This window comes from Falco rusticolus, chromosome 3, assembly GCF_015220075.1.
Source record: "Falco rusticolus isolate bFalRus1 chromosome 3, bFalRus1.pri, whole genome shotgun sequence".
In the NCBI taxonomy this organism is placed as follows: domain Eukaryota; kingdom Metazoa; phylum Chordata; class Aves; order Falconiformes; family Falconidae; genus Falco; species Falco rusticolus.
In genome coordinates this window covers 44,933,199-44,957,494 of record NC_051189.1, presented here as the reverse complement: position 1 = coordinate 44,957,494, position 24,296 = coordinate 44,933,199, and the positions used below count along the sequence as shown (strand labels likewise).

The 24,296-nt window shown below is 39.3% G+C and overlaps 1 long non-coding RNA gene across 1 annotated transcript in view; it reads left to right on the top strand.

Moving 5' to 3' along the window:
• The window catches only part of LOC119144980, a 29,902-nt gene extending 13,099 nt beyond the window's left edge, over positions 1–16,803 (top strand). The window contains exons 2-3 of the long non-coding RNA XR_005103266.1: positions 15,585–15,662; positions 16,675–16,803. This is a non-coding gene — a long non-coding RNA (uncharacterized LOC119144980). The remainder of the gene's footprint in view (positions 1–15,584; positions 15,663–16,674) is intronic.
• The last annotated feature ends 7,493 nt before the right edge of the window (positions 16,804–24,296 follow it).

Genomic DNA, 24,296 nt, shown 5'->3' with positions numbered 1-24,296 from the left:
CCTCATCCATGCAAATGTCCCAAAGAGAAATGCTAGATTTAGCTGACAAATGCATAAAATCTCATGTTGTCACAGAATTCCCCAGTCTCTACTCAGCACCAGATGTTAAAGAATGCAAATCTACAGCTGGGTCTGGTGTTCATGTGTACTCCAAATTCCCTCCTTCACAGCTGTTGTTTTCCACTTCCATGTACATAGAGCCAAATTTTCAGAAGCAGGAGGTAGACCAAGGCTCCCTATGTTGATGTGAATATACGTGTTTCTTTATTTGCCTGGAAAACACCTGTTTGAGTTGAATAATCGTTTAATTGTGAGGGCTTATTTGGGTATGCTCACCTGCTCACTCACCAGGATTGAAAACAACCTTTCTCATCTTTCAAATACAATTTTCTCTGGAAATAGATTTGTCTTTCCAAATATCTGTTTGGAGGTACAGAATAGGATTTTCATCCTTGCTTAGGCCTCCTGGGCTCCGTGGAAATAATAATTATAACCACAGTAATACAAAACAAAAGATGTGATTATGAGGAACTGCAGAGTACTGTTTCTTCAGATATCTCGGGGGGGAGGGAGGGCTTTTCTGGCCATCCTCTGTGCCACTCAGGAAAGGAAGATCTAGCCTGGCACTATAATGACTGTTTTAAACTTCTGTTCTCCCTTGTGTAGATACAACCAGTCTGTGCAGCTTTTGAAATATAGTCAGTGAGTGCCATGAAAATAATAAGTCGGCAAGAGCTGAACTGGTGTGATTGTTTTTCCTTTTCTTCCTATCTAAATAGTGGAAAATTTCAAACAACAAGTAGGGTGACTACAACACCCACATTGCTTTCCTGAGCTTCCTGTAAATTAATTCAGATTTGCAAGGCTCACCTCCAGTGGCCTCAAGTGTAGTTTAGGTTTTGTTTTCTTAAATGAAGATAAAAATGCATATGGGACCTTTTCTTTACCCTTACTTATGTAACAATCTTCAATTCACTGTGTTCTCAGTGTACAGGCAGTAATCATAATCTAACCAAACATTTGTCTTCTTACACCTCTGATTTTCAGCCAAAGTTGAGAGATTGGTTTCACCTAGGGCTGAGATATATTACTGTGTTTAAAAGGGTTGAGTCTTACATGATGGGAGAGGAATGTAGTCAAGACACAGGTTCAAATTTAAATAAAGAGTCCGAATTGGACGATCACATGTAAATACCTGATTTTTAAGGAAAGCATAGCATGCACTGTACCATTGCAACACACCTTATATCAGACTCCATTAGTTTACCAGAATGTTTGTCTTTTCCCAAGTTGTTTTTATTCCTTTGGGCTAGATGGGGATATTTTTATCCTGGTTTTATGCCTCTGAATGTTTTAATGCCTGTGTCAAATGCAATTCACCCAACAGCACTGTCTCCCCGATGTCACTGAGACCTAAGGTGGTAAACCCACGCTATGAATAGCAGTGTTGTCCAGCTTGGTCATCCAGTACCTGTAACTGGTACAGAGAATTACCTCAGCCTTCAAGCCCTGAGCTGGCTTGCAGGAGCTACCCCAGTTCTCTCTACAGCACTGCTATCCACCACCTCTGCTCTGGCCCTAGGGCCAACCGAGCCAGGCTGGTACTTGCCTCTGCATACCCAGTGCTCTTACAAACCTGCACGTTGCCGATAGATTGAATCAGGTAAACAAATCTGGCTACAAATACTGAAAAATTGACTCCTAAAGTTGCATAAGCTAATGCCAGAGTCCTCTTATTGTCGTGAAATGTTTTAACATAACTTGAATGATAGCTATGAAACGTAGAAGTGGAGCAGAGATGTAGTGAGAGTCCCCAGCTATTTCTGCATTTACTGACTGTGGCCATAAGGCAGAGCAATAGTAATGAAAATATTCAGTGTTAAAGACACTTCCGGGCAGTCTAGCAGGTTTTATTACTACTATTATTGTACACATATCCATAATATCCTTTTTTTAAAGTAAACAATAGTGTCACTTTAGGAAAGCTGTGATTTAAGATAAAAGGAAAAGTAGTGTTTGCTGGTTTTACAGTAAGCAATAACAGAGTTATCCACTTATCTGATAAGAAGAATGGAGGGAGAAAAGTTTAAAATACTTTGTTTGAAGTTATATGACCCGGCACAAATAGCCTCAGTGACATTTTAAGATCAAATAGTCCCAGCATCAAGTACCTGTACTCATGTACTTCAGATCATAAGGGGAAGTTGTGACAAGTTGTGCCTGACCTGCCCAAGCAAGGGAGCTAGTGCCTGGGGTGACATTTAATTTATGTTATTAATATATGTGTTATATATATGTATATTATGTATACATTATATGTTATGTACATTATGTTATTTATTAATAATCAGACTTTAATTCTGAGTTCCTGGAGTTTATCCTGCATATTTTGCAAGTGTCACCAGGTTGTATTTACTTATTTATTTGACTCTGAATATCTCCCTAGTAACAATATCCCAATTAAGTGTTTTATACCAGTAATTAAAATTGCATTTACCGAGTTACCTTTTTAGGTTAGTGACTGTTTTCCTGGAAGAATGGAAGGGAATTACTACCAAGGCAAAACTAAATATTTCGAAATTGGTAAAGAAATACATGGTAGACCCTTTAAAAAAACAAAACAACCTGAGGCAGAGCTGACATTTAAATATGATAAATGTAAAAGGATTGTTAAAATGTTGAGAAATACTAAGAAAGAGGAAGCACTGAGAAAGGTGGGGACGCCAGGGAGATTTCAAACAGCCTGCACCATCAAAAGGCATTAAATCTGAGACTACAAGATGTTGAGACCTAAGCTGTGAGAAGTCACGAGGGAAAACAAAGTGCTGATTGTGCCCAGAGTAAGCATAAGGGGTGCATGGGGAGGGAGTTTAAAAACCTGGCTGCAGTTGCGTTTGGAAGGTTTGGGGGGAGCATCATTCTGAGGCAAACAGGCAGGTGGGAAGCTGTTACATAAAAAATAAAAATACATACATACATAAAAATAACTGTGGGAAAAGCAAAGTCACCTACAAAAATCATTGGAAAAGAGGGTTCTTTTCTTCCATAGCAAAGGTTTTCATTCATAGGAAGCAAATAAAGGAGATTTCTACAGGAAAAAGCAGTCTGCCAAAGCGTGCCCCCTACCCCGCACGCAGCAAACATCACTGCTGTTAGGAAGGCGGCGTTTTCAGCCAGCACCGCTCTCAGGGAGACTGCAAAGCGCAGTGAGCCCAGTGCCAGAAGCAGGGCTCGGGCAGGACAGCCGGGCTGTGGGGAGCCAGGCCACAGGGAACAGCCACCGCTGCTCCTTCAGCGCGCTAGGTATAAAGCAGGTTACCTTCAGATTAATTATATTGTATGCCTACTTTATGACATTGTCACAGAAATTATCTCAGAAGAGATGCCTTCTGCCTGAAAATAAATGTTTCTGCTCTGCTTCATTGCCACATAGCTGGAGGAGTCCATTGTCTTGGGAAAACATTTTTCCATTTACACTGACTCTTAATATTTATTATTCATTTTCCTTTTTAGCTTTGCACAGTAAATAAAGCAAATACTTGACAGACACTAGATGTTAAATAGTCACCAATGTATATAATTTAGTGTATACATTGACTCCTCACCTATTTTCATCCTGACTTTCTATAAATTGTACTGTACGCTATGCTGTTTCCTTTGATTATTTTCATTTACTTTAGACTGCCAGTGCTTAGTTTGACTACTATTCAGTCTCTATAAGTACTTCATAATGGGCTTCAGGAAGTACAGCTTTTAAATGATGTAGCTCTGGGGCTTGAATCCGAGTGTTTGAAAGGCATTTAATTATTACTTCTTTTCTATGAGGATTGCTGCAGTACCTCTGCCACTAACTCACCTTCAGTTAGTTTAGAATCAAATGTTATTTTTATCAGTCTGAAAAAGATGTTAGAAGACTTTTTTTTAACAATCAAATTTAATACATCCTGTAGTTCTGCACACAGAGCCAGAACAGCTACATGGGTTGAAAGCAGAGGGGAGGGGGAGACTCAAAGTCAGCTTAGGGATGCATTGATTGAACATGTCCCTGAAAACTTATTTCTATAGCACTGGGGGGGGAGGGGGGGGCTCCTTTCTGTTTTCAGGAATCCTGATGAAAGAACAGCAGTAAGAATACCTGCTTTCGCTTACATGTATCAGCCACGTGGAAATGCCCAGGTATGTCCAGGGAAACTGAGCCAAGACCTCCCCAACATGGGAGCAGATTCTGCTTTCTATACTGAACCACTCCAAATTGGGTTATATATAGGTAATAGGCAGTGCCCTTGGTGTATATGTAAAGCACCATGTGCATGCTTGATGCCATACATGTAAAGGGATGATCATTATAATGTTGTGCACATGATTAAATCAAACCAAAAATTTGTAACATTGTAGGAAAAAAGCACCTAGGATTATTCTGTTCTTTAAATCTTGTAAAATCTGGCTCTGTTTTGTGAGTCTCAAGTTGAACACTTTGAAAAAAACATGCTTCTTACTTTCTGAAATAGAAGAAAAAAAAAAAAGTAGGCCCATTTCATACATTATATTTTGACTACCAAAACCAAAAAATAATTAGTGTCTCTGGAAAGCATCATCCTTTTCCATAAAGTCTCTCTCTTCATTTTGCGGTGTGCAGAACCACACTGATAATGTCATGAAATGTTTCAGGAACTCCCTCCAACCTTTATGGAACAGTTACATTTGCTATGTGCAGATATATATGACATCAATTTTCAAAGGTCAGGATATGCAAATATTACATTATTGCAACCTATTAACGGTACCCAGTGACTATCACCATCTGTACACCACTGACTAGACCATCACAGCATTAACATTTTTTCTTTGAAAAAAAAAAGAAAAATACAGGCTTGAGAATACCAGTCACCTACCAAACTACCTTTTCTGAATCTTGCAATGACCAAAAGAAATTTTGTTCTGTTCAAGGAGTAGTTACAAAGGAGGTGAGATTTAAGGCGGCTTTAGAGCTGGGCAACATAAGTTTTTGTGTAAAGTAAAGGAACTATGGGGGGTACTGGAACCAGGGAACTTTGGATAAAATCAGCTAATAAATTCAGCCAGAAACAGGACTGACTGGGGAGAATAAAAAGTCACAATATTTGTTTCATATTTCCTTTTTAATGAATTCCTTATTTGAAAGCACTGAATACTTTGTTATGAAGGCTTTTAAACATTGACGTCATATTTTTAAACACCACTTTATTACTAATTTCTTATTTTAATAAGTAATCAAAAGTCTTAGCCCTAAATCTTAAACCAGCATTTTGATCTTAAAAAAAAAAAAAAAGATCCAAAATGGGCTTTCCAAATCATTAGAATATAATTTTTTTTCCTGTTTGTTTAGTTTCTCCTTTGAATAAAATGTTCTTCAGATTACTTTCTCCTAGTGAAACATAGGGTGTATAATCTGCCTGAGCTGTAGATTGCACTACAAACTGATTTTACTTTTTAGACCGTTTCTGAAACCTGCTTTATAGATGCATTCATTTGACCTAAATTTTACCTAAATCCCTGGGCCGATCGTCTCCTACCGTCCAACCTTAGACCTTCAGAGATGACTTGTTAATAGAAAGCCCACTGCCACAAAATTTAACTGGAGTTTAAGCTGTCTGAGAGTGGTATTAGGTTTATTGCAATTCCTACATTGAACTTTCAAAAGTATATCTATAATATCTAATACAATACTTGAGTATGTTTTTCTTGGCCATTTATATGGTCACTTTATGTCTACTAATGAATAGGAATATTTACAGGAATGTTTCTGACTATTAAACCCATACTGGGGAACTGCACAGTGAGCACCTTACTTCCTAAACCATAGCGAGAGGCATGACAGTGATGCTGTTATGAGAGGAACAGAACATATCCAAAATATGTTTTTTCGCAAGCCTCAACAGACAACTCTATAATATTAAAACTTAATTCTCTTTCTATCAAAGAATGGCAGCTTGCTTTATGTCGTACCACCTTGGCATAAGACACAGTAAATAGTAAACTGAAGCCCTTGAGTGCCAGTTGCACCACTCTCTTCACACCACCAGAGATACATGACTCTCATTGCCACAGGCTGCCACGACTCATGTTTTAGTTGCTGTAAATTCTTTAGGTAATGTGTTTAAAAGGTTCACACAATATAATGAAGAAGTTCTATTTTGCTAAAGCAGAGAAAGGTGTATAGTTTCTGTGTAATGTTGAAAAGATCTTGAAAAGGTGTATAGTTTCTGTGTAATGTTGAAAAGATCTTGGAAAAGAGATTCTTTTGGCTGTTGAGTTTTCTATACTGAAATATTTCCACACGGCAATTCAGGGTGAGGCAGTAGCATTTGCCATAACTCCACTGAAACTCTAGTCAAGGAAATGCCCTCAAAAAAGTGTGATTTCCTTTCAAATATTTTTTTCAGTGTTATCTTTCTGGTTTATTTATAAAATTAATATGAACATTAATATGAACCCAGTCTACGACTTTAGGTACCCAGAATCGATGTATTCCTTAACGTTCCCTTCACCCCATGCCCAGTATCACACAACGAGCAAGCCATACTTCATTCCTGCTTTCCATCCCTTCCTCAACTCCTGAAAAGGAGTGAAGTAGGAAAAGGGGCCTTACAGCATGCCCTGAGGGAGAAAATAATCAGGATTAATGCAGGAGCAATTTCTAAAGTTGAGGGCACATGAAAACATTTTCCTCCAGTCCCAGAATTCTCATAGGTAGCTGCAGCTTCAGTTCTTCCTATGGACACTGAGTACAGTGCTCTGGGGCTGAGTAAGCAAAAATACTGCTTTCTCCAGGCCAAATGTTTCTTTAGGAATGGTGTTTGTTTAGGTTGTCCAGGTTATCTGAATAATTGGGGTTCTGTGATATTTCTATTCCTCACCAGACCAAGATATATGCAAACTGTAAAGAAAGAGAGATTATAACCTCAATATTACTTATTTGTGCTATTTATTTGTACCCTTTTGCTCTTTGTTGTTTTTATAGCTTCAGCTTAATGCAAAAAGTACTTTTCAGATAGTATCCATTCAAGGAAAATCCCTCTGGCTCATCCAGATTTTGCTTGAATAAAAGTAAAGGAACAAGTCTTTGTCTTCTTAACTTGAACTGCTCCATCTTTACTACATACCCTCAGAATCTGTATGACAGACGTGCTATATAAACAGAAAAACTACCTACTGATAGTAAAAGGATGCAAGCTTAGAGTATTGGATTTGTCATGCTGGGACTTAGCCCCAGTGTATTTCATCTACCCAATCTGACCCAAGCCCCATCAAATGTGCCTCTGCAGAAAGCAGCAGCATCTCAGTGCCTACAAAACTTCTCCAAAGCACATCTGATCTGTCTTTACTCTCACACAGTGCTTGTGATGGAGACCCATGAATGACTAAGCAGAAGCGCATGAACAAGAACATCATCAGCCCATTCTCCTTTCTCTTTATGTTGTTTTGTTTTCCCAAATCTCATGGATGGAATCTGCCTAGTTAGACAGATACAGTTGCTAGGGACTTACAGAAAATCCCTAAACACTGTATGGCATCACTTAATCTATATAAATTCTCTTGACATTTTTCAGAAAGGGTAGAAGCTTAGCTGTACCTCAGTACTAAAGATGGTCTTCAGCTTTTGCAAGCCCTATTTGCAAGCCCTATTTGAGCATCTGTGTCACATGTGAGTCCCCAGAGAGCACTTTCTCTTCTTCCATCCTCTGATTTCCAGCTGGTATTCACTGCAGTTTAGCTTCTAGGACTCCCATATGTAAAAGTGAAATGACTACACTGAGAGTTTTAACTTGTTTTTCTACCTACATAACCCACAGAACGGCTGACAAACCTCTGTGTTTTATGAGAACACAAATGTGTGAAGCAAAGCATGTGTATTCAACATTGACTTTGTTTATTTTCTGTGACTATGTTTCACTGTAAACTTAGGATCTAAACACTCAGTTTGAATCTAGGCATAGAGGCATGCACTTATACATTTTTTATTACTACAAAAATAAATTTCCTACACCTTGATCCACTTACTGATCTTACAAACACTTTCTATGTAAAAGATATTTATTTTTAAGCAATCTGCTTAACATATAATGACTTATCACAAATATTTATGATCAATCTTACATAGCTTAAAAGAACTGGCAAACAAAATTATACTAGCCTCCCCCTCAGAAACATAAAAATAAATCAGCAGTGTATGTTGGCCTGCATTAACATACAAGCACTTCAATAATTCCTCACTGCCTAGTGCCTTTTCCTCAACAGTGTCTTTTCCCTACCTCTGCTGCCTTCCAGTGGCTCTGTTGCCTTTCAACTGTGACCTACTCTTAACTGCATCCGTTCTTTCTTCAAGGATCTTTGGTATCCCTTTACCTGTAAGTCTTGCTTTACCCTCTTTTGCCTTATTTGCTGTATAATGAACATTGAGTTTGGAGGTTACACAAGCTTCTTCCAGCTTCCCTTTTTGACTTGAACTGTTTCTTTATAAAGAAACTTAAAAGGTGCTCAGTTTCTGGAATAATTCCAAATGGTCAAATATCCCAAAAATCCAGATATCTCAAATTCCTGATCTATCTTGTAAACCTCACTGCTACTTCTTTGCCATTCTTCTCTTAAAAAGAAGAAAGAAAGAAAAAAAAAAGAAAAAGAAAAATCTACTTCTGGCTACAAAAAGCCTCTTCTTTGAGTATCTTCAAGCATGGCATCATTCCTTATCTGATCCCATGGAAACATCGCAGTGCCTTTTATCAAACTGTGTAGCATGACTGGGAACACCTTTCAATACCATTAGTGATCCCACAATTTTGTTCCACACTTCTATTTTCTGTATCCACTTGGTAACAACCACCTCAACAAGATAACCCAGCTCTAGATTTGTCTCTTCCCAATACTTGTGTGAATGACTGTCTTCCAGACTGCAGATATGACAAATTTCCTGGAAAACAAGCAAGAAATTTTTCACTAACAGAAGTGCATGAACTGCGTAACTCTCCTGCTGAAGCTCAGATAGGGTTCATTATACAGACAATACAAGCTATTAATGCAGAAAAACAAAATTTGCTCTTATATCATTCAACTGTGCCTGTGCCAAAACAAGAAGTAAATCATTGAAGCTGTGTATTATGCATGAGGTAGACAACATCATTGAAAATTGGGGTTTTTTTAATTATAAAAGGGAATTTGCACAGGAACAAAATGTGATTTAAAATTCTTAGCCTAATATCATTGCTAATTTTAATTGCTATTAGAAGAACCTAGTTTTCCTCTAAGGCATTATGTAAAGAATCATTCTAGCCCAAATATGCATGGGAAATGTTTAAGGGCCATTACAGAACAAACAATGAATATGAAAGCAACAGCAGTAAACTAGCAAATATCCCTAGCTATGATGCCAGGACTTGGCTGTTTAGCTATCAAACAGACGTTAACAGATGACAGATAAGTAATTATTCAACAAAATTGGATGAAAAATGCTTACATGTATCCAAAAAATAATGCAAAATACAATCTAAAATTTGATGAATGGGAAAAATTACACATAACATAATGACATAATTTCTGTGTAATATTCTTAATTATGAAATATTAACATTTCATCATGCAAGGGTTTAGCAGCAGTTTGGAATCCCATTTATGAACCGAGTCCCACCCATCTGCATATAATTGGATCCATGCAAAAGATTCCAGTCTGTGCTGAGAACAGACTCTGGTGTGCAGCGCCTCGGAGGGGGGGAAGCAGCCCAAAGGGCATTGCAATCCTATATGTTGCATAGACACTTTTCTGCTTAGAATCAAAGCTGTCCTGTATAACAATAGCAACAGCCAGGAGCTCTTACCACCTTACAGGAGGTGACCTTCACAGGAAGGCAGAAATGGTCTTTAAAGGCACACCTTTTTCCTCTCCTGACCTCAGGAAAGCCCTGCTCATTGCTGAAGGGAGAGAAATTACATTGGTGAAGGACCAGGCATGGGATCCCAAAAGTAGCATCTGGAAGAGATACCAGCACATAGATAAAATGGAGTGCTTGGCAATGGGGTTTTTAACACATCTAACCAAACTGTATGAAAATACAGAGAGAAAGAAAACGCCATATGTAAGTAGCATGTGAGTAAGTGCAATTCAGTGATGGAAAAGGTATTACACAGCAAAACCAGAGGGATGAACATTCAACTAAAAACAGTGGAGGAATGCAACCAGAAGGATATTTATTAGTGTTGTGGAAGATGTAAGCAGATGCTGTGTTCACTGAAAATATAAAAAAAAAAAACCAAGAAACACAGAGAAAAATTTTTCTAATCAAATTTTCTAAGCAAGTAGCTTTTTCATAAGGGTGGGAATTGGACTAAACCAGTGCATGAAATCAAATCCAGCATCAAAATCTTGGTCATTGTGACACCACAGACTCAAATACCTTCTTCATAAGTATCTCCTGTAAAGTTTATTACTAAATATGGGAATAAGGAAGCAGGAGAAAAAGAATACAACAGAGTCAACTCAATAGCCGAGGCATTCTCTGATAAAGGTTCACATTTGTGCTATTCTGCAATATAAACTCAGAGAACTATCCAAAGTAGACAGACTTTAGGGTAATTTATAAATCAATTACTTACTTGTTAACACTGTTATGAAGAACACTTTGGACATTACATAAACATTTGCCCAAAACAACAAATTTGGGTTTAATAGCACAGAAGTGCCTGTAGCCAAACAAACGTGCAGGCCATATGTAGAACAATTTCACAAAACTAATAACTAAATGGAGTTAATTTATAATCAGTTAATCTGAAGTAAAACTATAGTTTAAAATACCCCATGAGACATGTAGGTGCTAGAATTTTTGCTATGTGTTCTGTGTTCTAATTGGCAGGAACTATTTGGTCACAACAATTACATTTTAATTAGTAACAAAAAAAAAGGTAATGTAAAAGACATAATGACAAGTAAGAACAACAGATACCGGCACTATAGTATGAAGAAGTACAAGTAGAAGAAATGAAGTATTAGTCATAGTAGTCACAATATTTAATTTCAAAATATTTGAAGGAGTGAGAACAAAGCAGTATTGGCACAAAAAAATTTCTGATCAAACAACACAAAACTTTTTGCAGATAAAAGGATGGAAAAATGTTTCGACTGAGTTGGATTAAATACAATATTCTTAGGTTATAATAACATCTGATTTATGGGTTTTGTCGTAAGAAGTTTTTTATGTGTAAATATAGGCTGATTGGTAATGGCTGGAAAAGAAGTCTGTATGCTTACTCATTAATTGCTTATTAAGTATTAACTTGGAATTGTAGTTAACCATTTCAGAATTATTATAATGAAAGGTTACTTATACTGTTTGACATGGGCATGCATATTTTCTGCCATCCTTCATTGCTCACTGCTTTGCATGTTTCACAGAAATATAAGATTGGAAGCCCCCCCTCCTTCAGTCACTAAATACATTCCCTGCTGACAAAGACAGCCATGTGAATAGTTTGCTATCATTCAGTTATTATTAGATACATTAGACAGCTTCCTTTTTCTTTTTTTAATAATATTGTCCACGGAAGCTCTGTAAGTCTCATTATGTTAGGTTCACTGCCAATGCTCATGAACAAAGGGGAAAGACATACAATAAAAACAAAACCAGTTATCTTTTAACCACATGTGAATTCCTGGCATGACTGAAGTCAGTGGGTGTTTTGCCATTTGTTGGGGATTTCACCCTGCAATTACAGAAAGTGCGTGTTCTCACTCTGCAGGCTTTTCTCATTTAGCAGTCAGAAGCACAAGAGCAAGAACGGGAATATAAACCTAGATTCATAAAAAGGTTAGGGTCCAGGATTTACACACTGAATCTAAAAGTCACCTACCTGAAGTCTTCACTCAGCAGCCCCTTGCTCCAGAAAGGCCTAAAATTTCCAGGTATCTAAATTTTGCCAATAACATTACTAGGGCACACCCAGAATTGCTTCTGTCCTCAGAGGGAATTCCCAAATGACAGGAATACCATTGCCTTTCTCCCTGGTAAGGCCATATGCAACTGGTGTTCTTAGACACAAAAAAAAAAAGCTGTTTCTTCTACAGAATTAAGAAAAAAGAACTGTGTCTTTTATCCTGATGTTTTAATGTCCTTATCAGTAATTAAATATTCAGAGGTTAAACCACTTATCCAGGATATATGACACTCAAGGTTAAATCTCAGGATGACTTGAACTATACCACCCACTTCCCAAGGGACTATATTTTCACCATGTCCCAAGTAAGCTAGAGTGAAATTCTCTCAATTAGTCCTCTTAAAGCAAAAGTTTCATCAGAAGAAATTATGGAACCCACACCCAGCTCTCCCTGCACTGCCGCCTCCACGGATGGAAGAACAAATCTAAGTATGGCAGTGAGTGTTTCACCACACTAAATAAATTGTATTGGATCTGTCTCTCTTCTGCTTTAGGGATTTCTGAGAAAGGGCATGTAATTTCAGGAGAGAGAAGGAGAGCCTTAGCTTTCTAAGGAATAAGGCTTCTGCTCACTTGGGATTTCCTGTTACCATTGCATGCCGACAAGTGGCTCCATATACCCCACTCCTGCACACCTAACTCTCCGTACGTATAGTCTGACTGCTTAACTGTTGATTTCTCCACATTGAAAAGCCGATCCCTGAAAATTCTTTAGCTGATGGAGTGTACAGGCACAGAGAATAAGAGAAAATAGAATTTATTCTTGTCACTTTTTAGGTCTAAATTACTAATATTACTGATCATATGGGATATAACAACACCAGTGTGAAGCTGGACTGTTAAAATACTTTCCTGGGGAAGTAATGCTTCTGGGACTTATATAAATGTTTTTGTATTCGTGAAAACATGGAGTTGATGAAGCACTTCTGGACTGAAGATCAATATTTCCATTACAAAGAATAAGTCACGCAGGCTCTCTTAACCAACTGCAAAATAAGCAAAAACCATCAGCTTGTAAACATGTTTGAATTGATAGGTTAAGAAAAAGATGCTTGCATCTGCTGTCTTCTGAACAGAAAATAAGGCTTTCACTGTCCAAAAGACACTGGTTTTTCTTATGTATTTCATTGTGTTGTGCATCAGTGTTGCTGAGGTCACTTTTACACAACTGTTTTGTGGCAAGGGGAAGGAGTTTACGACCTTCCTCCTTGTGGGTTTTCACTTGTTCTACAGATATCACACTTTAAAACAAAGATCTCCATCATTACACCTGAACTTTGTGTCCCACGATTTTATCTCTGACTATGGACATCTTGGCTCTTGATCTCTTGTTTCTGCCTTAATTATATGGAAAACAATTGCTCAGAGTAGCCAGCTATCTGGAATGCTTCCATACAGAGACAGGAAAACAGGAGTGTTTTCTCAGTCTGGCTCTCACTTCTGCTCCTTTGAAGCACAACTGAGATAAATTATTTTCTGTTCTCTGTCCATCACATAATATTTGAGAGCATGTCAGCCTCCTGTAGCATTACCTGTACTGGCACATAACAGGCTATTAGAAACGTTACAAGAGCTGGCAGAGCAAAACTTATGGAGAACAGTCAGGAACACTCTTACACGTGGAACATCGTGCTAAAAAATGCACCAAACAAGTCTCAAGATAGCAAAGACGCTAATAAACCCTCCCTACCCATGTTGAAATTAGAGAATTGTTTGCCTTCCTGATCAGTTAATCCTTTTCACGGCTGTACCATCAAAAAAAAAAGCAATTGTTAGCCACCTTTTCATCAAATGGTAACTCTTGACAGCCTATTCTTTCAAAAAGCAGATAAGGAGATGGAGGTGATTTATAAGATATAGCACTCCTTATGCCTACCATCTTAATTTGGTACACTGACATGTGCCTCATTTAAACGCTTCTGAACAGTTTTAAGCATGCATGGAAACAAACGGGATATGTTTTCTCAGAAAACAAAAAGGGAAGGCTGAAAGGCTGTATCTCATTAACACCAAACCAGAAGGTGCAAAACTGGTACAATGCAGAAGTCAGAAGAGTTGCTGTGATCTAGGTTTCTGAGAAGCAATCTGCCTTCACCATATCTTGGGATGGGTTGAGCCAGATCTTTTTCCTGTAGAGATGAACACCACCCAAAAAGACCAAAAACACTTTTAAATTCAAAGAAGTCAGTTTTCCTCAGAAAACTGAATCCTTTGGTTTTATACCCAGGAAGCTCAAAGTGAATTAACTAGGCAAAAAAAAAAAAATTGTTAAAAGTTTATAAAAAACTCTCCATTTGCCTTCCATACTTTGCAGAGGAGCCAGCTCAGTGTTCAGGCTTTGTACCAGTTCAGTGACCTTCTGGACCAAAGGAAACTGCAAAGTCTTCTGTGGATCCCAGCAAATCATAAAATCATTTAGGTTGGGAAAGACCTCCAAGATCATCAAGTATAACTGTTAACCTAGCATTGCCAAGCCCACCGCTAAACCATGTCCCTAAGCTCCACATCTACACATCTTATAAACACCTCCAGGGATGGTGACTCCACCAAGCCCCTGAGCAGCCTGTTCCAATGCTTAATAACCCTTTCAGTGAAGAAAATTTTCCTAATATACAGTCTAAACCTCCCCTGGTGCAACTTGAGGCCATTTCCCCTTGTCCTGTCACTCATTACTTGGTAGAAGACACTGGCACCCACCTCGCTACAACCTCCTTCCAGGTAGCTGTAGAGAACAGTAAGGTCCCCCCTGAGCCTCTTTTTCTCCAGGCTAAACCACCCCAGTTCCCTCAGCCGCTCCTCATACGCCTTGTGCTCCAGCCCCTCCACCAGCTTCGCTGCCCGTCTCTGGACACGCTCCAGCCCCTCAATGTCCCTCCTGCAGTGAGGGGCCCAAACCTGAACACGGCATTCGAGGGGCGGCCTCACCAGTGCCCAGTGCAGGGGGACGGTCACTGCCCCGGTCCTGCTGGCCACACGGTTTCTGACACAAGCCAGGGGGCTGTTGGCCTTCCTGGCCACCTGGGCACACTGCTGGCTCACGTTCAGCTGGCTGCCGACCAGCACCCCCAGGTCCTTTTCCTCTGGGCAGCTTCCCAGCCGCTCTGCCCCAGCCTGTAGCGCTGCGTGGGGTTGGTGTGACCCAGGTGCAGGACCCGGCACTGAGCCTTGTTGAACCTCACACACTCGGCCTCGGCCCATCGGTCCAGCCTGTCCAGATCCTCTGCAGAGCCTCCTGCCCTCAAGCAGATCAACAATCTCCCCCAGCTTGGCGTCATCTGCAAACTGACTGAGGGTGCACTCAGTCCCCTCGTCCAGATTGTTGATAAAGACATTAAACCGAACTGGCTTCAACAGCCTCGGGGAACACCACTTATGACCAGCTGCCAGCTGGATGTAACTCCATTCACCACCGCTCCTTGGGCTTAGACACCCAGCCACTTTTTTACCCAGTGAAGAGTACACCCATCCAAGCCATGAGCAGCCAGTGTCTCCAGGAGAATGCTATGGGAATGGTATATTTTCTCTTTTCTTAGCTATGGATGCTCCCTGCACCTCTTGGAAGCCTCCTGGTCTGAGCAGCAGCACCCAGCTCATGCTGTGACTCTCTCTCTGCTCTTCTCCTACAGGCTCCAGTCAATGGAAGTTTTGTCTCCAGACATGCCTAGATGTTCCCATGGGAAGAAGCCATCTTCTTCCTCCTTCAGGTAGTTTCTCTAACTCAGTCACCTTTTTACCTTTTTCCCAATGTACAGTCTAAGAACAAACAAACCAGACAGACAGTCTGTCCATAACAGTCCATTGCCCTCTGTCAATAGTCAACTTGTGCAAGATAAAAGAGAGGAAAGGATTACTGGAAATAAGACAAATCACTAAAGGTTGTTACAAGCTAAAAAGAGTATTAAATGGCTGGACATACCCATTTATATATGTGGCAAAGGACAGAGATGTCCACCCTTTCCATTTTTTGCAGTATCTTTTATACCGTGAGCATCGCAGGTCAAGTAAAGAACAGGCTGTCACACCATTGTACAGCATGTGCATTAAGGTCCATCTTTGCACCAGTCCCATTGATCTACACAGGTTTGATGGTTTCTTGTAACAACAGTGAAGCCTTTGCTGTGTCTGCACCACTATTGTGGTTCCACCACTGGGAGAACTTTGACCACCATCACAATCAGAGCAGACCAATATTTTGTCCACCTTTCCTTATGTCTATTACCCTTTAGCTGTTTGGCCTGCATCTCCTTCCAACCAGATGTGCTGTCACTCAACCCATGAACATAATTCCTGTATTTGGAGGTTTTTTCAGTTTAAAGTGTACTTCTCACCAGCCACCAGTGTAATACCAGAGCTATGCAGTGTGATCTACAGAAAAATGCAATGGGATTCTGGGGCATGAGCAGGTGTTGGACACATGTCATGAAATCATAGAATCATAGAATCACAGAACCACAGAACTACAGAACAGTTTGGGCTGAAAGGAACCTTTAAAGGCCATCTAGTCCAACACCCCTGCAGTGTTGGGGCATCCTCAACTAGATCAGGTTGCTCTGAGCCCCATCACACCTGAGTTGGAATGTTTCCAGGGATGGGTTCCCTGGCAGACAAAGTCAGATTCACTGCAGCCCTCTGCCAAATAGTCTGGGAGATAACCTGAAGTGAATTATCAACTGGTCTGGATTTACGTTTGGGTGAAATAATTTTCATCTTCCAAAGGGACACGGGCATGATGGCTCATCAAGGAAAATGAGGCTCAGAAATGGAAACAAGGAATGAGTGAGACAGACAGTGTGAGAACGCCTTCATGTTCCCCAATGCTAATGCAAGCCTTCATCGTACCCAGGAGGCAAGTTCATATACTACAAGAAAACCTAAATCTTTACTACTGCTGTCACGTCTTCTGTCTCATATCAGTTCTTGCAGCACTTATACAGGATGACAAAGTCCCAGGGCACTCCTGGGAAGGCAGGGCAGACCTGGCAGCCCATCCTGTCCCACTACACCAGCCAGGAGCAGCCAGGGGCTCTCTAACCCTCACCATGACTGTGACTTTGATTCCTGGCAGGGCTTCCCTTTCGTCAGTGGAAGGAAAATAATGTGTTGCCCCCTAATAATCAATTCTCCCTTTGTACCCCAGACGGCCCTACAAAATGCCATAATAAACTCGTCTGTTCAAATACTGGGTTTCCAAATGATAACTTCAGCCCTAATTCAATCTTAACTATGTTTAATTAGATATGGCCTCTAATTTCTAATATCTTTAAGAAATTGCCCTTTCTAAACATGGGTAGACCTTACATAAAAGAAGAATGTACTGTAGTTTTGAAGTTTTTGATTTCCAAGCTTTAAATTTACTTCCAACCCTGAACCTAAACTTATTAGCAGGAGTCTCTTCTAGTATTCTCCCTTATATTATTTAATAATTTTGGAAAGCTATGATTTTCTAGTAATTATTACTATAAATAATATTAGTAAATACTAGTTCTTTCTGTCTTTGTAAATCATACAAAGTGCAAATCCTAATGCAAAATTTCATTATATGAATGAATAGAAGGAACACCAGAAGTAAATGAGAATATAAAGCATTGGCCCAGCTAAGTGTTTCCTCTCTTTGTTGTTATCTACACCCTCTAGAATGCAAAAGAAAGAAGTTCCTTTAAGCATTAAGCCCAAAACTTTATTTTTAGCTCCAATCCCAATATTAACATCAGCACCAGCAGTGATCACAACAATGAAAATGAAGGAAAAGCATCGTCCCTTAGAAAAGCACATCATCTTTGTGTTTCCCTAGTCTGTGGAGAATCCACCCATAAAATGGGAACAGTGAACTTTAGATTCCAGATTCCTAACACTAACCCTAGGCAGTACAGCTGTATAAATCTAGCCTCTACAAGACAAAACAGAATATTGGTCCTTTCCAAAACCTACCTACTTCCAACTCTTTAGTAATAATAGGATGCAGCAAAGATCTGGGCTCTTAGGAAGGAGATAGTGCCTCTGAACCTGAAAGCTAGCCTCAGTCCTAAATTTAAAGCAAGTTAAAGCCTTAACTTAATACATAGCCCACCACTAGCCCTGATCTTACTTATAACCTGGTATGTATCCAAACAATAAAATGCACAGCATTTGCCTTTACTAGCACCTGTTATCTTGTCTTCTGAACTCTGCAAGCCACAGAGAAACTAGAGTCTTGAAAATCCAGTTCCAAATCCTATGTCTGAGGGTTTCTCCTCAGACAGATTGTCTCCTAATTATTCACAGGGTTAAGTGCATAATAAAAGAGTACATTCAACCTTCTACCCTGTCATCACCTGCCCTCTTACTAACTCTGTGAGACCACCAGAATAAAGACATGAACAAATATCTTGACTTGAATTCCCAAATCCCAGTTATAGTACTTGCATTAATTAAACATTAAACATATGTAAATAGTAAAGAAAGATATAGAACATTTACCCCTTTCTCTGTTTTCCTGATTCTTTACTCCCCCAAGAAAACAAAAAGCTCCAATTCTCTCTTATACTCCCAAAACCCAAATCAAAATGTACCTTGAAGCTTAATGTTAGCTAGTGCACTCAAACAAGCGATGGCCCCTTCTGGATTGTCCCCTTCTGGACATATGGGTCCTAGAAACTTTAGACTCTGACTCTTACATAAACGATATACCACTTTCTAATTATTACCAGCAGACAAATGTGCAGATTTCAAATTCCCAGAGATTTGTCCCCACAGATTAGCGTCAGCAGATTAAGAAAAGCTGGCCCCTTTAGTCTTTATTCTCCTCCCTCCTATATGGGACCTACAGAATACTGCAATGCTACAGAAATCTGAACCTGCAGAAGCTCCAAAGATAACCCCAGTCCTAATTTTACTTAATAGTTGGCACCTATATCCAGCACAAAATTACACCTGGAAATGTTCCCTTTTTTCATCATTTGTCCTCTTCATAGTTGTGAGAAATATTGGCCATGTTGACAGAACCAGGGAAAAAAATCAAACATAACATATCCTTAGTTTATGATTAACTGGGATCCAGTTAAATAGGGTTTAAAAAAAATTAATATCTCTTTTTGGCAAAGATTTTTCACTGTTTCTACCCCCAGACAGTCTGCACTGTCAGCACCTCATTAGAATGAGCTGGATAGTGAAGAAAAATGTTTTAAATGAGTACATACCACAGAAAAGTTGTCAACTACTGAAATTAACTTCTTCAGTTAACATATCACGAAATGTATGTTAAACCTTATATTATTTTTTTTAACATAAATCAATATAGTGTTCGACAACCTCACAGAATTTCTTTGCTACAAATCTAAAATTGCTCCTCACTAGAAATTATAAAAGGAAGGTATGAAACACAAACTATTCAGTTATTAGGAGTTTCATTTTTGCAGCAGTGGCTAGGATTTCAGTCAGGCGCACCTTCTTAGCTGCATATTTGATGCAAGTTCGCCACCTAGTGGAGCAATTTTTAATGCTCCAAAGGATCACAATTCCTTGCACGTCATAATTTTTATTTCTGATTTATTTAAGGAGTAACAGCAACAGTTTCCTGACATAATATTTTACAAATATTTAACCTATACAGTAATTTTTTTAAAATTACATTTTATTTCACACAGTGACTGAAATAGTTATAATAGTTTCAGAAAACATAAAGGCCAAGAGAGCTATGAAAGAAAACCCAAGTCACAGCAAACTGTATCCACCAAACTATTTGAACAAAACAACTCCAAATATTTTTTTCACCTAGATTTTGGTAGTTGAGCAAGAATCTCTATTTTTAGAAAATCCTACACTCTTCACAAATATTGACAACAATCATATTTTAAAGAAAATTTTAGCGCAGGCAACATACCTGCTCATATAGAATCAGCAAAACAAACCCATCCAGGTGCCAGAGTAAAGAGCAGCAATTTGAACAGCTTAGCATGGGACACAGTAAATTCCAAATCACCTGAAGTTCTTACTTTGAGGCTGGGTGGGAATGTAAAATATGCATTCTGGTCTGACCACGTATGTATGTATGCATGTACATCATCCATTCCAGGCAACAGAAGGAACATTGCCATGCAGAAAGTCAAACCAGATTAACATAATCATCCACCCTGCCTTAAAGGTATGAATCACAGTAATATTCCTCCCTGTGCTTACAAAGAACAGCCTTTTGGAAAAAAATATACAAAACCAAGAAGTGTTCATACAAAATACGCCGTTCACATCTCAAACCGATTAAAACATAAGCTGGCCCCCAGCTCCAGTACCTGTAATCAAAGCTGCAGCACACAGCATAGAGTAATAGATGTCCTTTCAGGTAGGTTGGTCCTGAGCCACTTCGGGAGACAAAGGTCAAGGCAGAGGATATGAATTTCACCTCTGTTCTTGCTGGCGACAAGTCTGCTCCCAAAGCAATTGGTGTAATGCACTGTGCTCCTTGCGTGACACATCACTTAGTAATTGCATGGCTGCATTTCAAGTCACCTTCGGTTCACAGTAGTTTTTAGTTGTGACTTGACAGCAAGAGTAGATTACAGTTATCCTGCACTTGAGATAATGAAGGTATAGATTATAGTTGAGAGCCCACATCAGACAAAAGAGGTCACACGTCCTGACTTGATACAGATCAACATTATAAACTTGTTCTCATGTAACATGAACATCAGAAAGGTACCTTGACTCATTCAGTGCACTTACCAGAACTCAATTTGCCAGTATTGGAGATCATATTCCCTTGAGCTGATGAAGTTCCAGTTTAATCTTTCTTACTGTACTGGCTGACTCTGCCACAGCACCAAGTCTTGCAGATGCAGGTAGGCTTACTTGGGTAACCTAGCTCTCAGCCAGCGCACCATCTCACGTGCACACTACGCTGCTCACACAGCAGCAGCAGGCAGATGTCCCTGCTGCACAGAAGGGGAAACTGAGACAGCAGGAGGCTAAGACTTCTCTCAACAGATTGCAAACAAGCAACAGTGGAGGAGAATCTTAACTGAAATCTTTTCCTGTATGCTAATAACACACAGCCTTCAAAAACGGTGCATTATCCTTCCAAGCAGGGAGACAGTACTTAATCCAGCACAAAAGATTTCTTAATGCTATATTAGGCAACATATACACAGTATCCTGCAGGGTATGACACGAGGCAAGAAAAGGCAGGACACTTTCCAGGTCATCATGGGATATACACATGTAATACCATCTTTTGCAGAGTCTGAGTTTCAACTGTGGTACAAACCTTAGCACATGAATTTTGTTGTATTTACTCTTATTTAGAGAAAAACTAAAATACAGAGATATGTAGCTTGTGGAGTTGTGCAGCTATTTTTTTTTAAAGTTACTGATCTCCCACCAAATTTTCATCACTCAGAAGCAAGGAACACTCCCAGCAACTTCAGGACACATTTTACTGTGATTCTAGCTCATGATCCATCACCAAGAGAAAAATCACTTATTTCTGGAGATCAGAGTGCAGGCTTTAAAAGCCCAGCAGCTCTTGACTGGAAAGAAACAGGTTAAATTGCAGAATCCCACCACCACCACCTCTCCAACTGGAGCCTGTAAGGAATACAGGTATATAGCAAATATACAGGGGAGCTAAGAGACCCCAAATGACTGTACTAAGAAAGGTCCTTCACCTCCTCAGCAACCTTCACTATAAGCCTTTCGCTTGGTTTTTAATGCACAAGGGGTAAATTTTGTGACCTCTCTTATTGCAGAGGGCAGCTGGGGGAGCTGGGGCTGCCTGACTGGATGCTTAGCCAGCACGTGTACCCCAAGCCTGCCTTCTGGCCCTTGGCCTGTTCCAGGAGTCATCTGCAGGGTTGAAATCAGAGAGGACTGCTGAACAAGGACTGTCAAATTCTAGGGTGCACAATGACGAGGGAAGATCAGACTTAGCCACTAAGTCAGACCATATCAGCAATCTGGTTGAAGCAGGAGGGCAGCGTTCACAACTCACCTTCACTGTTTTCCTGCCTGGGAACACGGCTCCTGCTCTTCACTTGTAGCCACGCTGGCTTTTTGCCAACATACTGCTTTTCAGTACATACTGTTCTTCTTCAGTTGTCAGTCATCTACTGATTTCATCTGTTACTCCTGCTTAGAAGTTCCCTTTATTTCTTCCTAAGCATCAATAATTACTGTCCTTCAGAGGCAAGGAGCTAGACTGGGTACCGATGTTCCCTGCTTGCCAGGTTCCTTCCATGAAGATTGCCACAAGGTTTCTGGTAATGAGCTAGAAAACATCTGCAATATTCTTCCATCCTGCTGTCCACAAAGGAGGGCGTTCACATGCTACATGTTTATATTCAATTAACTTCTAAAATCTTGTAGTCTGACTGAAATTAGTTTGTTATCTGAATGAAAACTGACCTTATGTTCCTTGATAAAACATAAATAACCTGAAGGAGAAAAAGATATCCTCAGACATTTGAAGAAATACCCTTAATTGAGGAGTATGCCTTGATTTTCATATTTGTATACACAAGGGTTGCCGAGAAATCTCTTGATACTGACAGGATAGTAATTTCTAGGGATGTAGCTACAAGGCACTGCTTGAAAAGTAAGAACTAACGTAAGTGCACAGCTCTGGAGTGTTTTTTTCAAATTCCCTTATGGAATTGCATGATAATTTCAGGACACCGGCAATGCAGACTGAAGGAATCAAAATGAAGTTTGGGAGCACAATTCAGAGCTCCTGTCCTGCCAAATTTCATCTTGCTGACCACCTACTGCTTTGGTTCTATGATTGTAAAAAAAATTAAAATAAATTCTTATGGGAAGAAATATTTTTTATTTGTCATGACAAAAAAAAAAAGAGAGAGAAAAGGCTGAATTCTTCTATGAAATTTGTGGGGGGAAAAAAAAAAAAACCAACCAAACCAAAAAACAAACCAAACTCTGGATCTGAAATCTTAACCGAGGAAAACTGAAGTTTCTAGAAGTGATTAATACATGCAGACATTTCTAGCAAAGGAAATATTTAAGCGTTGTTAGGCAGACTTGCAACTATGACACCAAAGCGTGCAAGTTTGCTATGTACTGTAGTTTGGAATAAGGTCACAACTATCCTTAATTCACAGTTTCATCAATGCTGATGCCCTTTTGGGTTTGGCTTTTTTCATCAGTTAAATTAAGATGGCATTTGTTTTGACTATGGGGTACTTGGTGCTTTCTTAATAGCACGGCAAATTCTCCTTTCTTAATTGCAGTTCATGAGAGAATCCTTAAATAAATGTGCGCTATTACAAGAACACAGCTCACTGTTAGAAAACATATATTTATATATCTACAGCTGAAGGCAACTTTCTGCAGATTGCCACTATGCAGCTACAGGAAGAGAGGGAACATTTCTTCATTATATTATCACTATAATTAGGGTCATACTGGACACAGAATAAGTATCTCTTGGGATTGGACAGTGATTCCAAATATATTTTTTTTCCACTAAAGATGATAAATGCAAAACATTTTAAGTAGCTTTTGTTCCTTTTTTATCTAGGCTACATGGACGAAATCTGTCACATTGTTCTTTTATGAACTGACCATTTACTGAGTACTTCAGAAATTCTGAAATACCTTTCACAGATGGATGTTGTTTGTTGGCAAGGATTATATTCAGTTATGATTGTAGATATCATGGGAGACATGTAGTCTATTTATGTGCATAAGACTTGTGTTTTTTCCTCTCATATGTACCACAATCCATAACTGAAGATGTCTGAGAAGTTTTAGAAAATTGAAACTTTCAGCTTTTATTGGATAGTACCACAGATTCATCACTTGCTTATTACCTGCTAAAACAAAGCCCAGAACACAAAGACATTGATTTCATACTGCCCAAAGTAAAAATAATGGTTCCGTATATAGTTCATGGAGCAAGACAGGTCAAACTGCTATCTGAAGGAGCTCTGTGATTTGCTTTCTGAAGATGTCTGTCTTTCTCCATTGACTAGAGAGGGAAGTTAGTAGGGTTGATGGCCAAACCTAGACAAGAAAAGAAGTTAGATGTTTTGGGGATGATTTCGATATAAATTAGGATAGCCTCAAGGAAGTAACTATGTTAAACTCTGCATTTGTTGTTGGGGCAACAACAGCTAAACATTTTTATTTGCAAGGCTGAGATCATCTTTCTTACAAAAACAGCAATGGAAGGCTTAGTTGGGCAAGAGGGTTGTTGCTATTGTCATGACGTTAAGATTGTGATATGCAGATTTTTCAAATGTTCTTTCCATTCACAGTTGCAGTCTTACAGTTAAGCAAAATGGATTGCCATCCTGCCCTTTGAATTGGCCCTTCAAATCCTTGTGTGTTCCTGCCTCCCTAAGATAGGAAGGGAT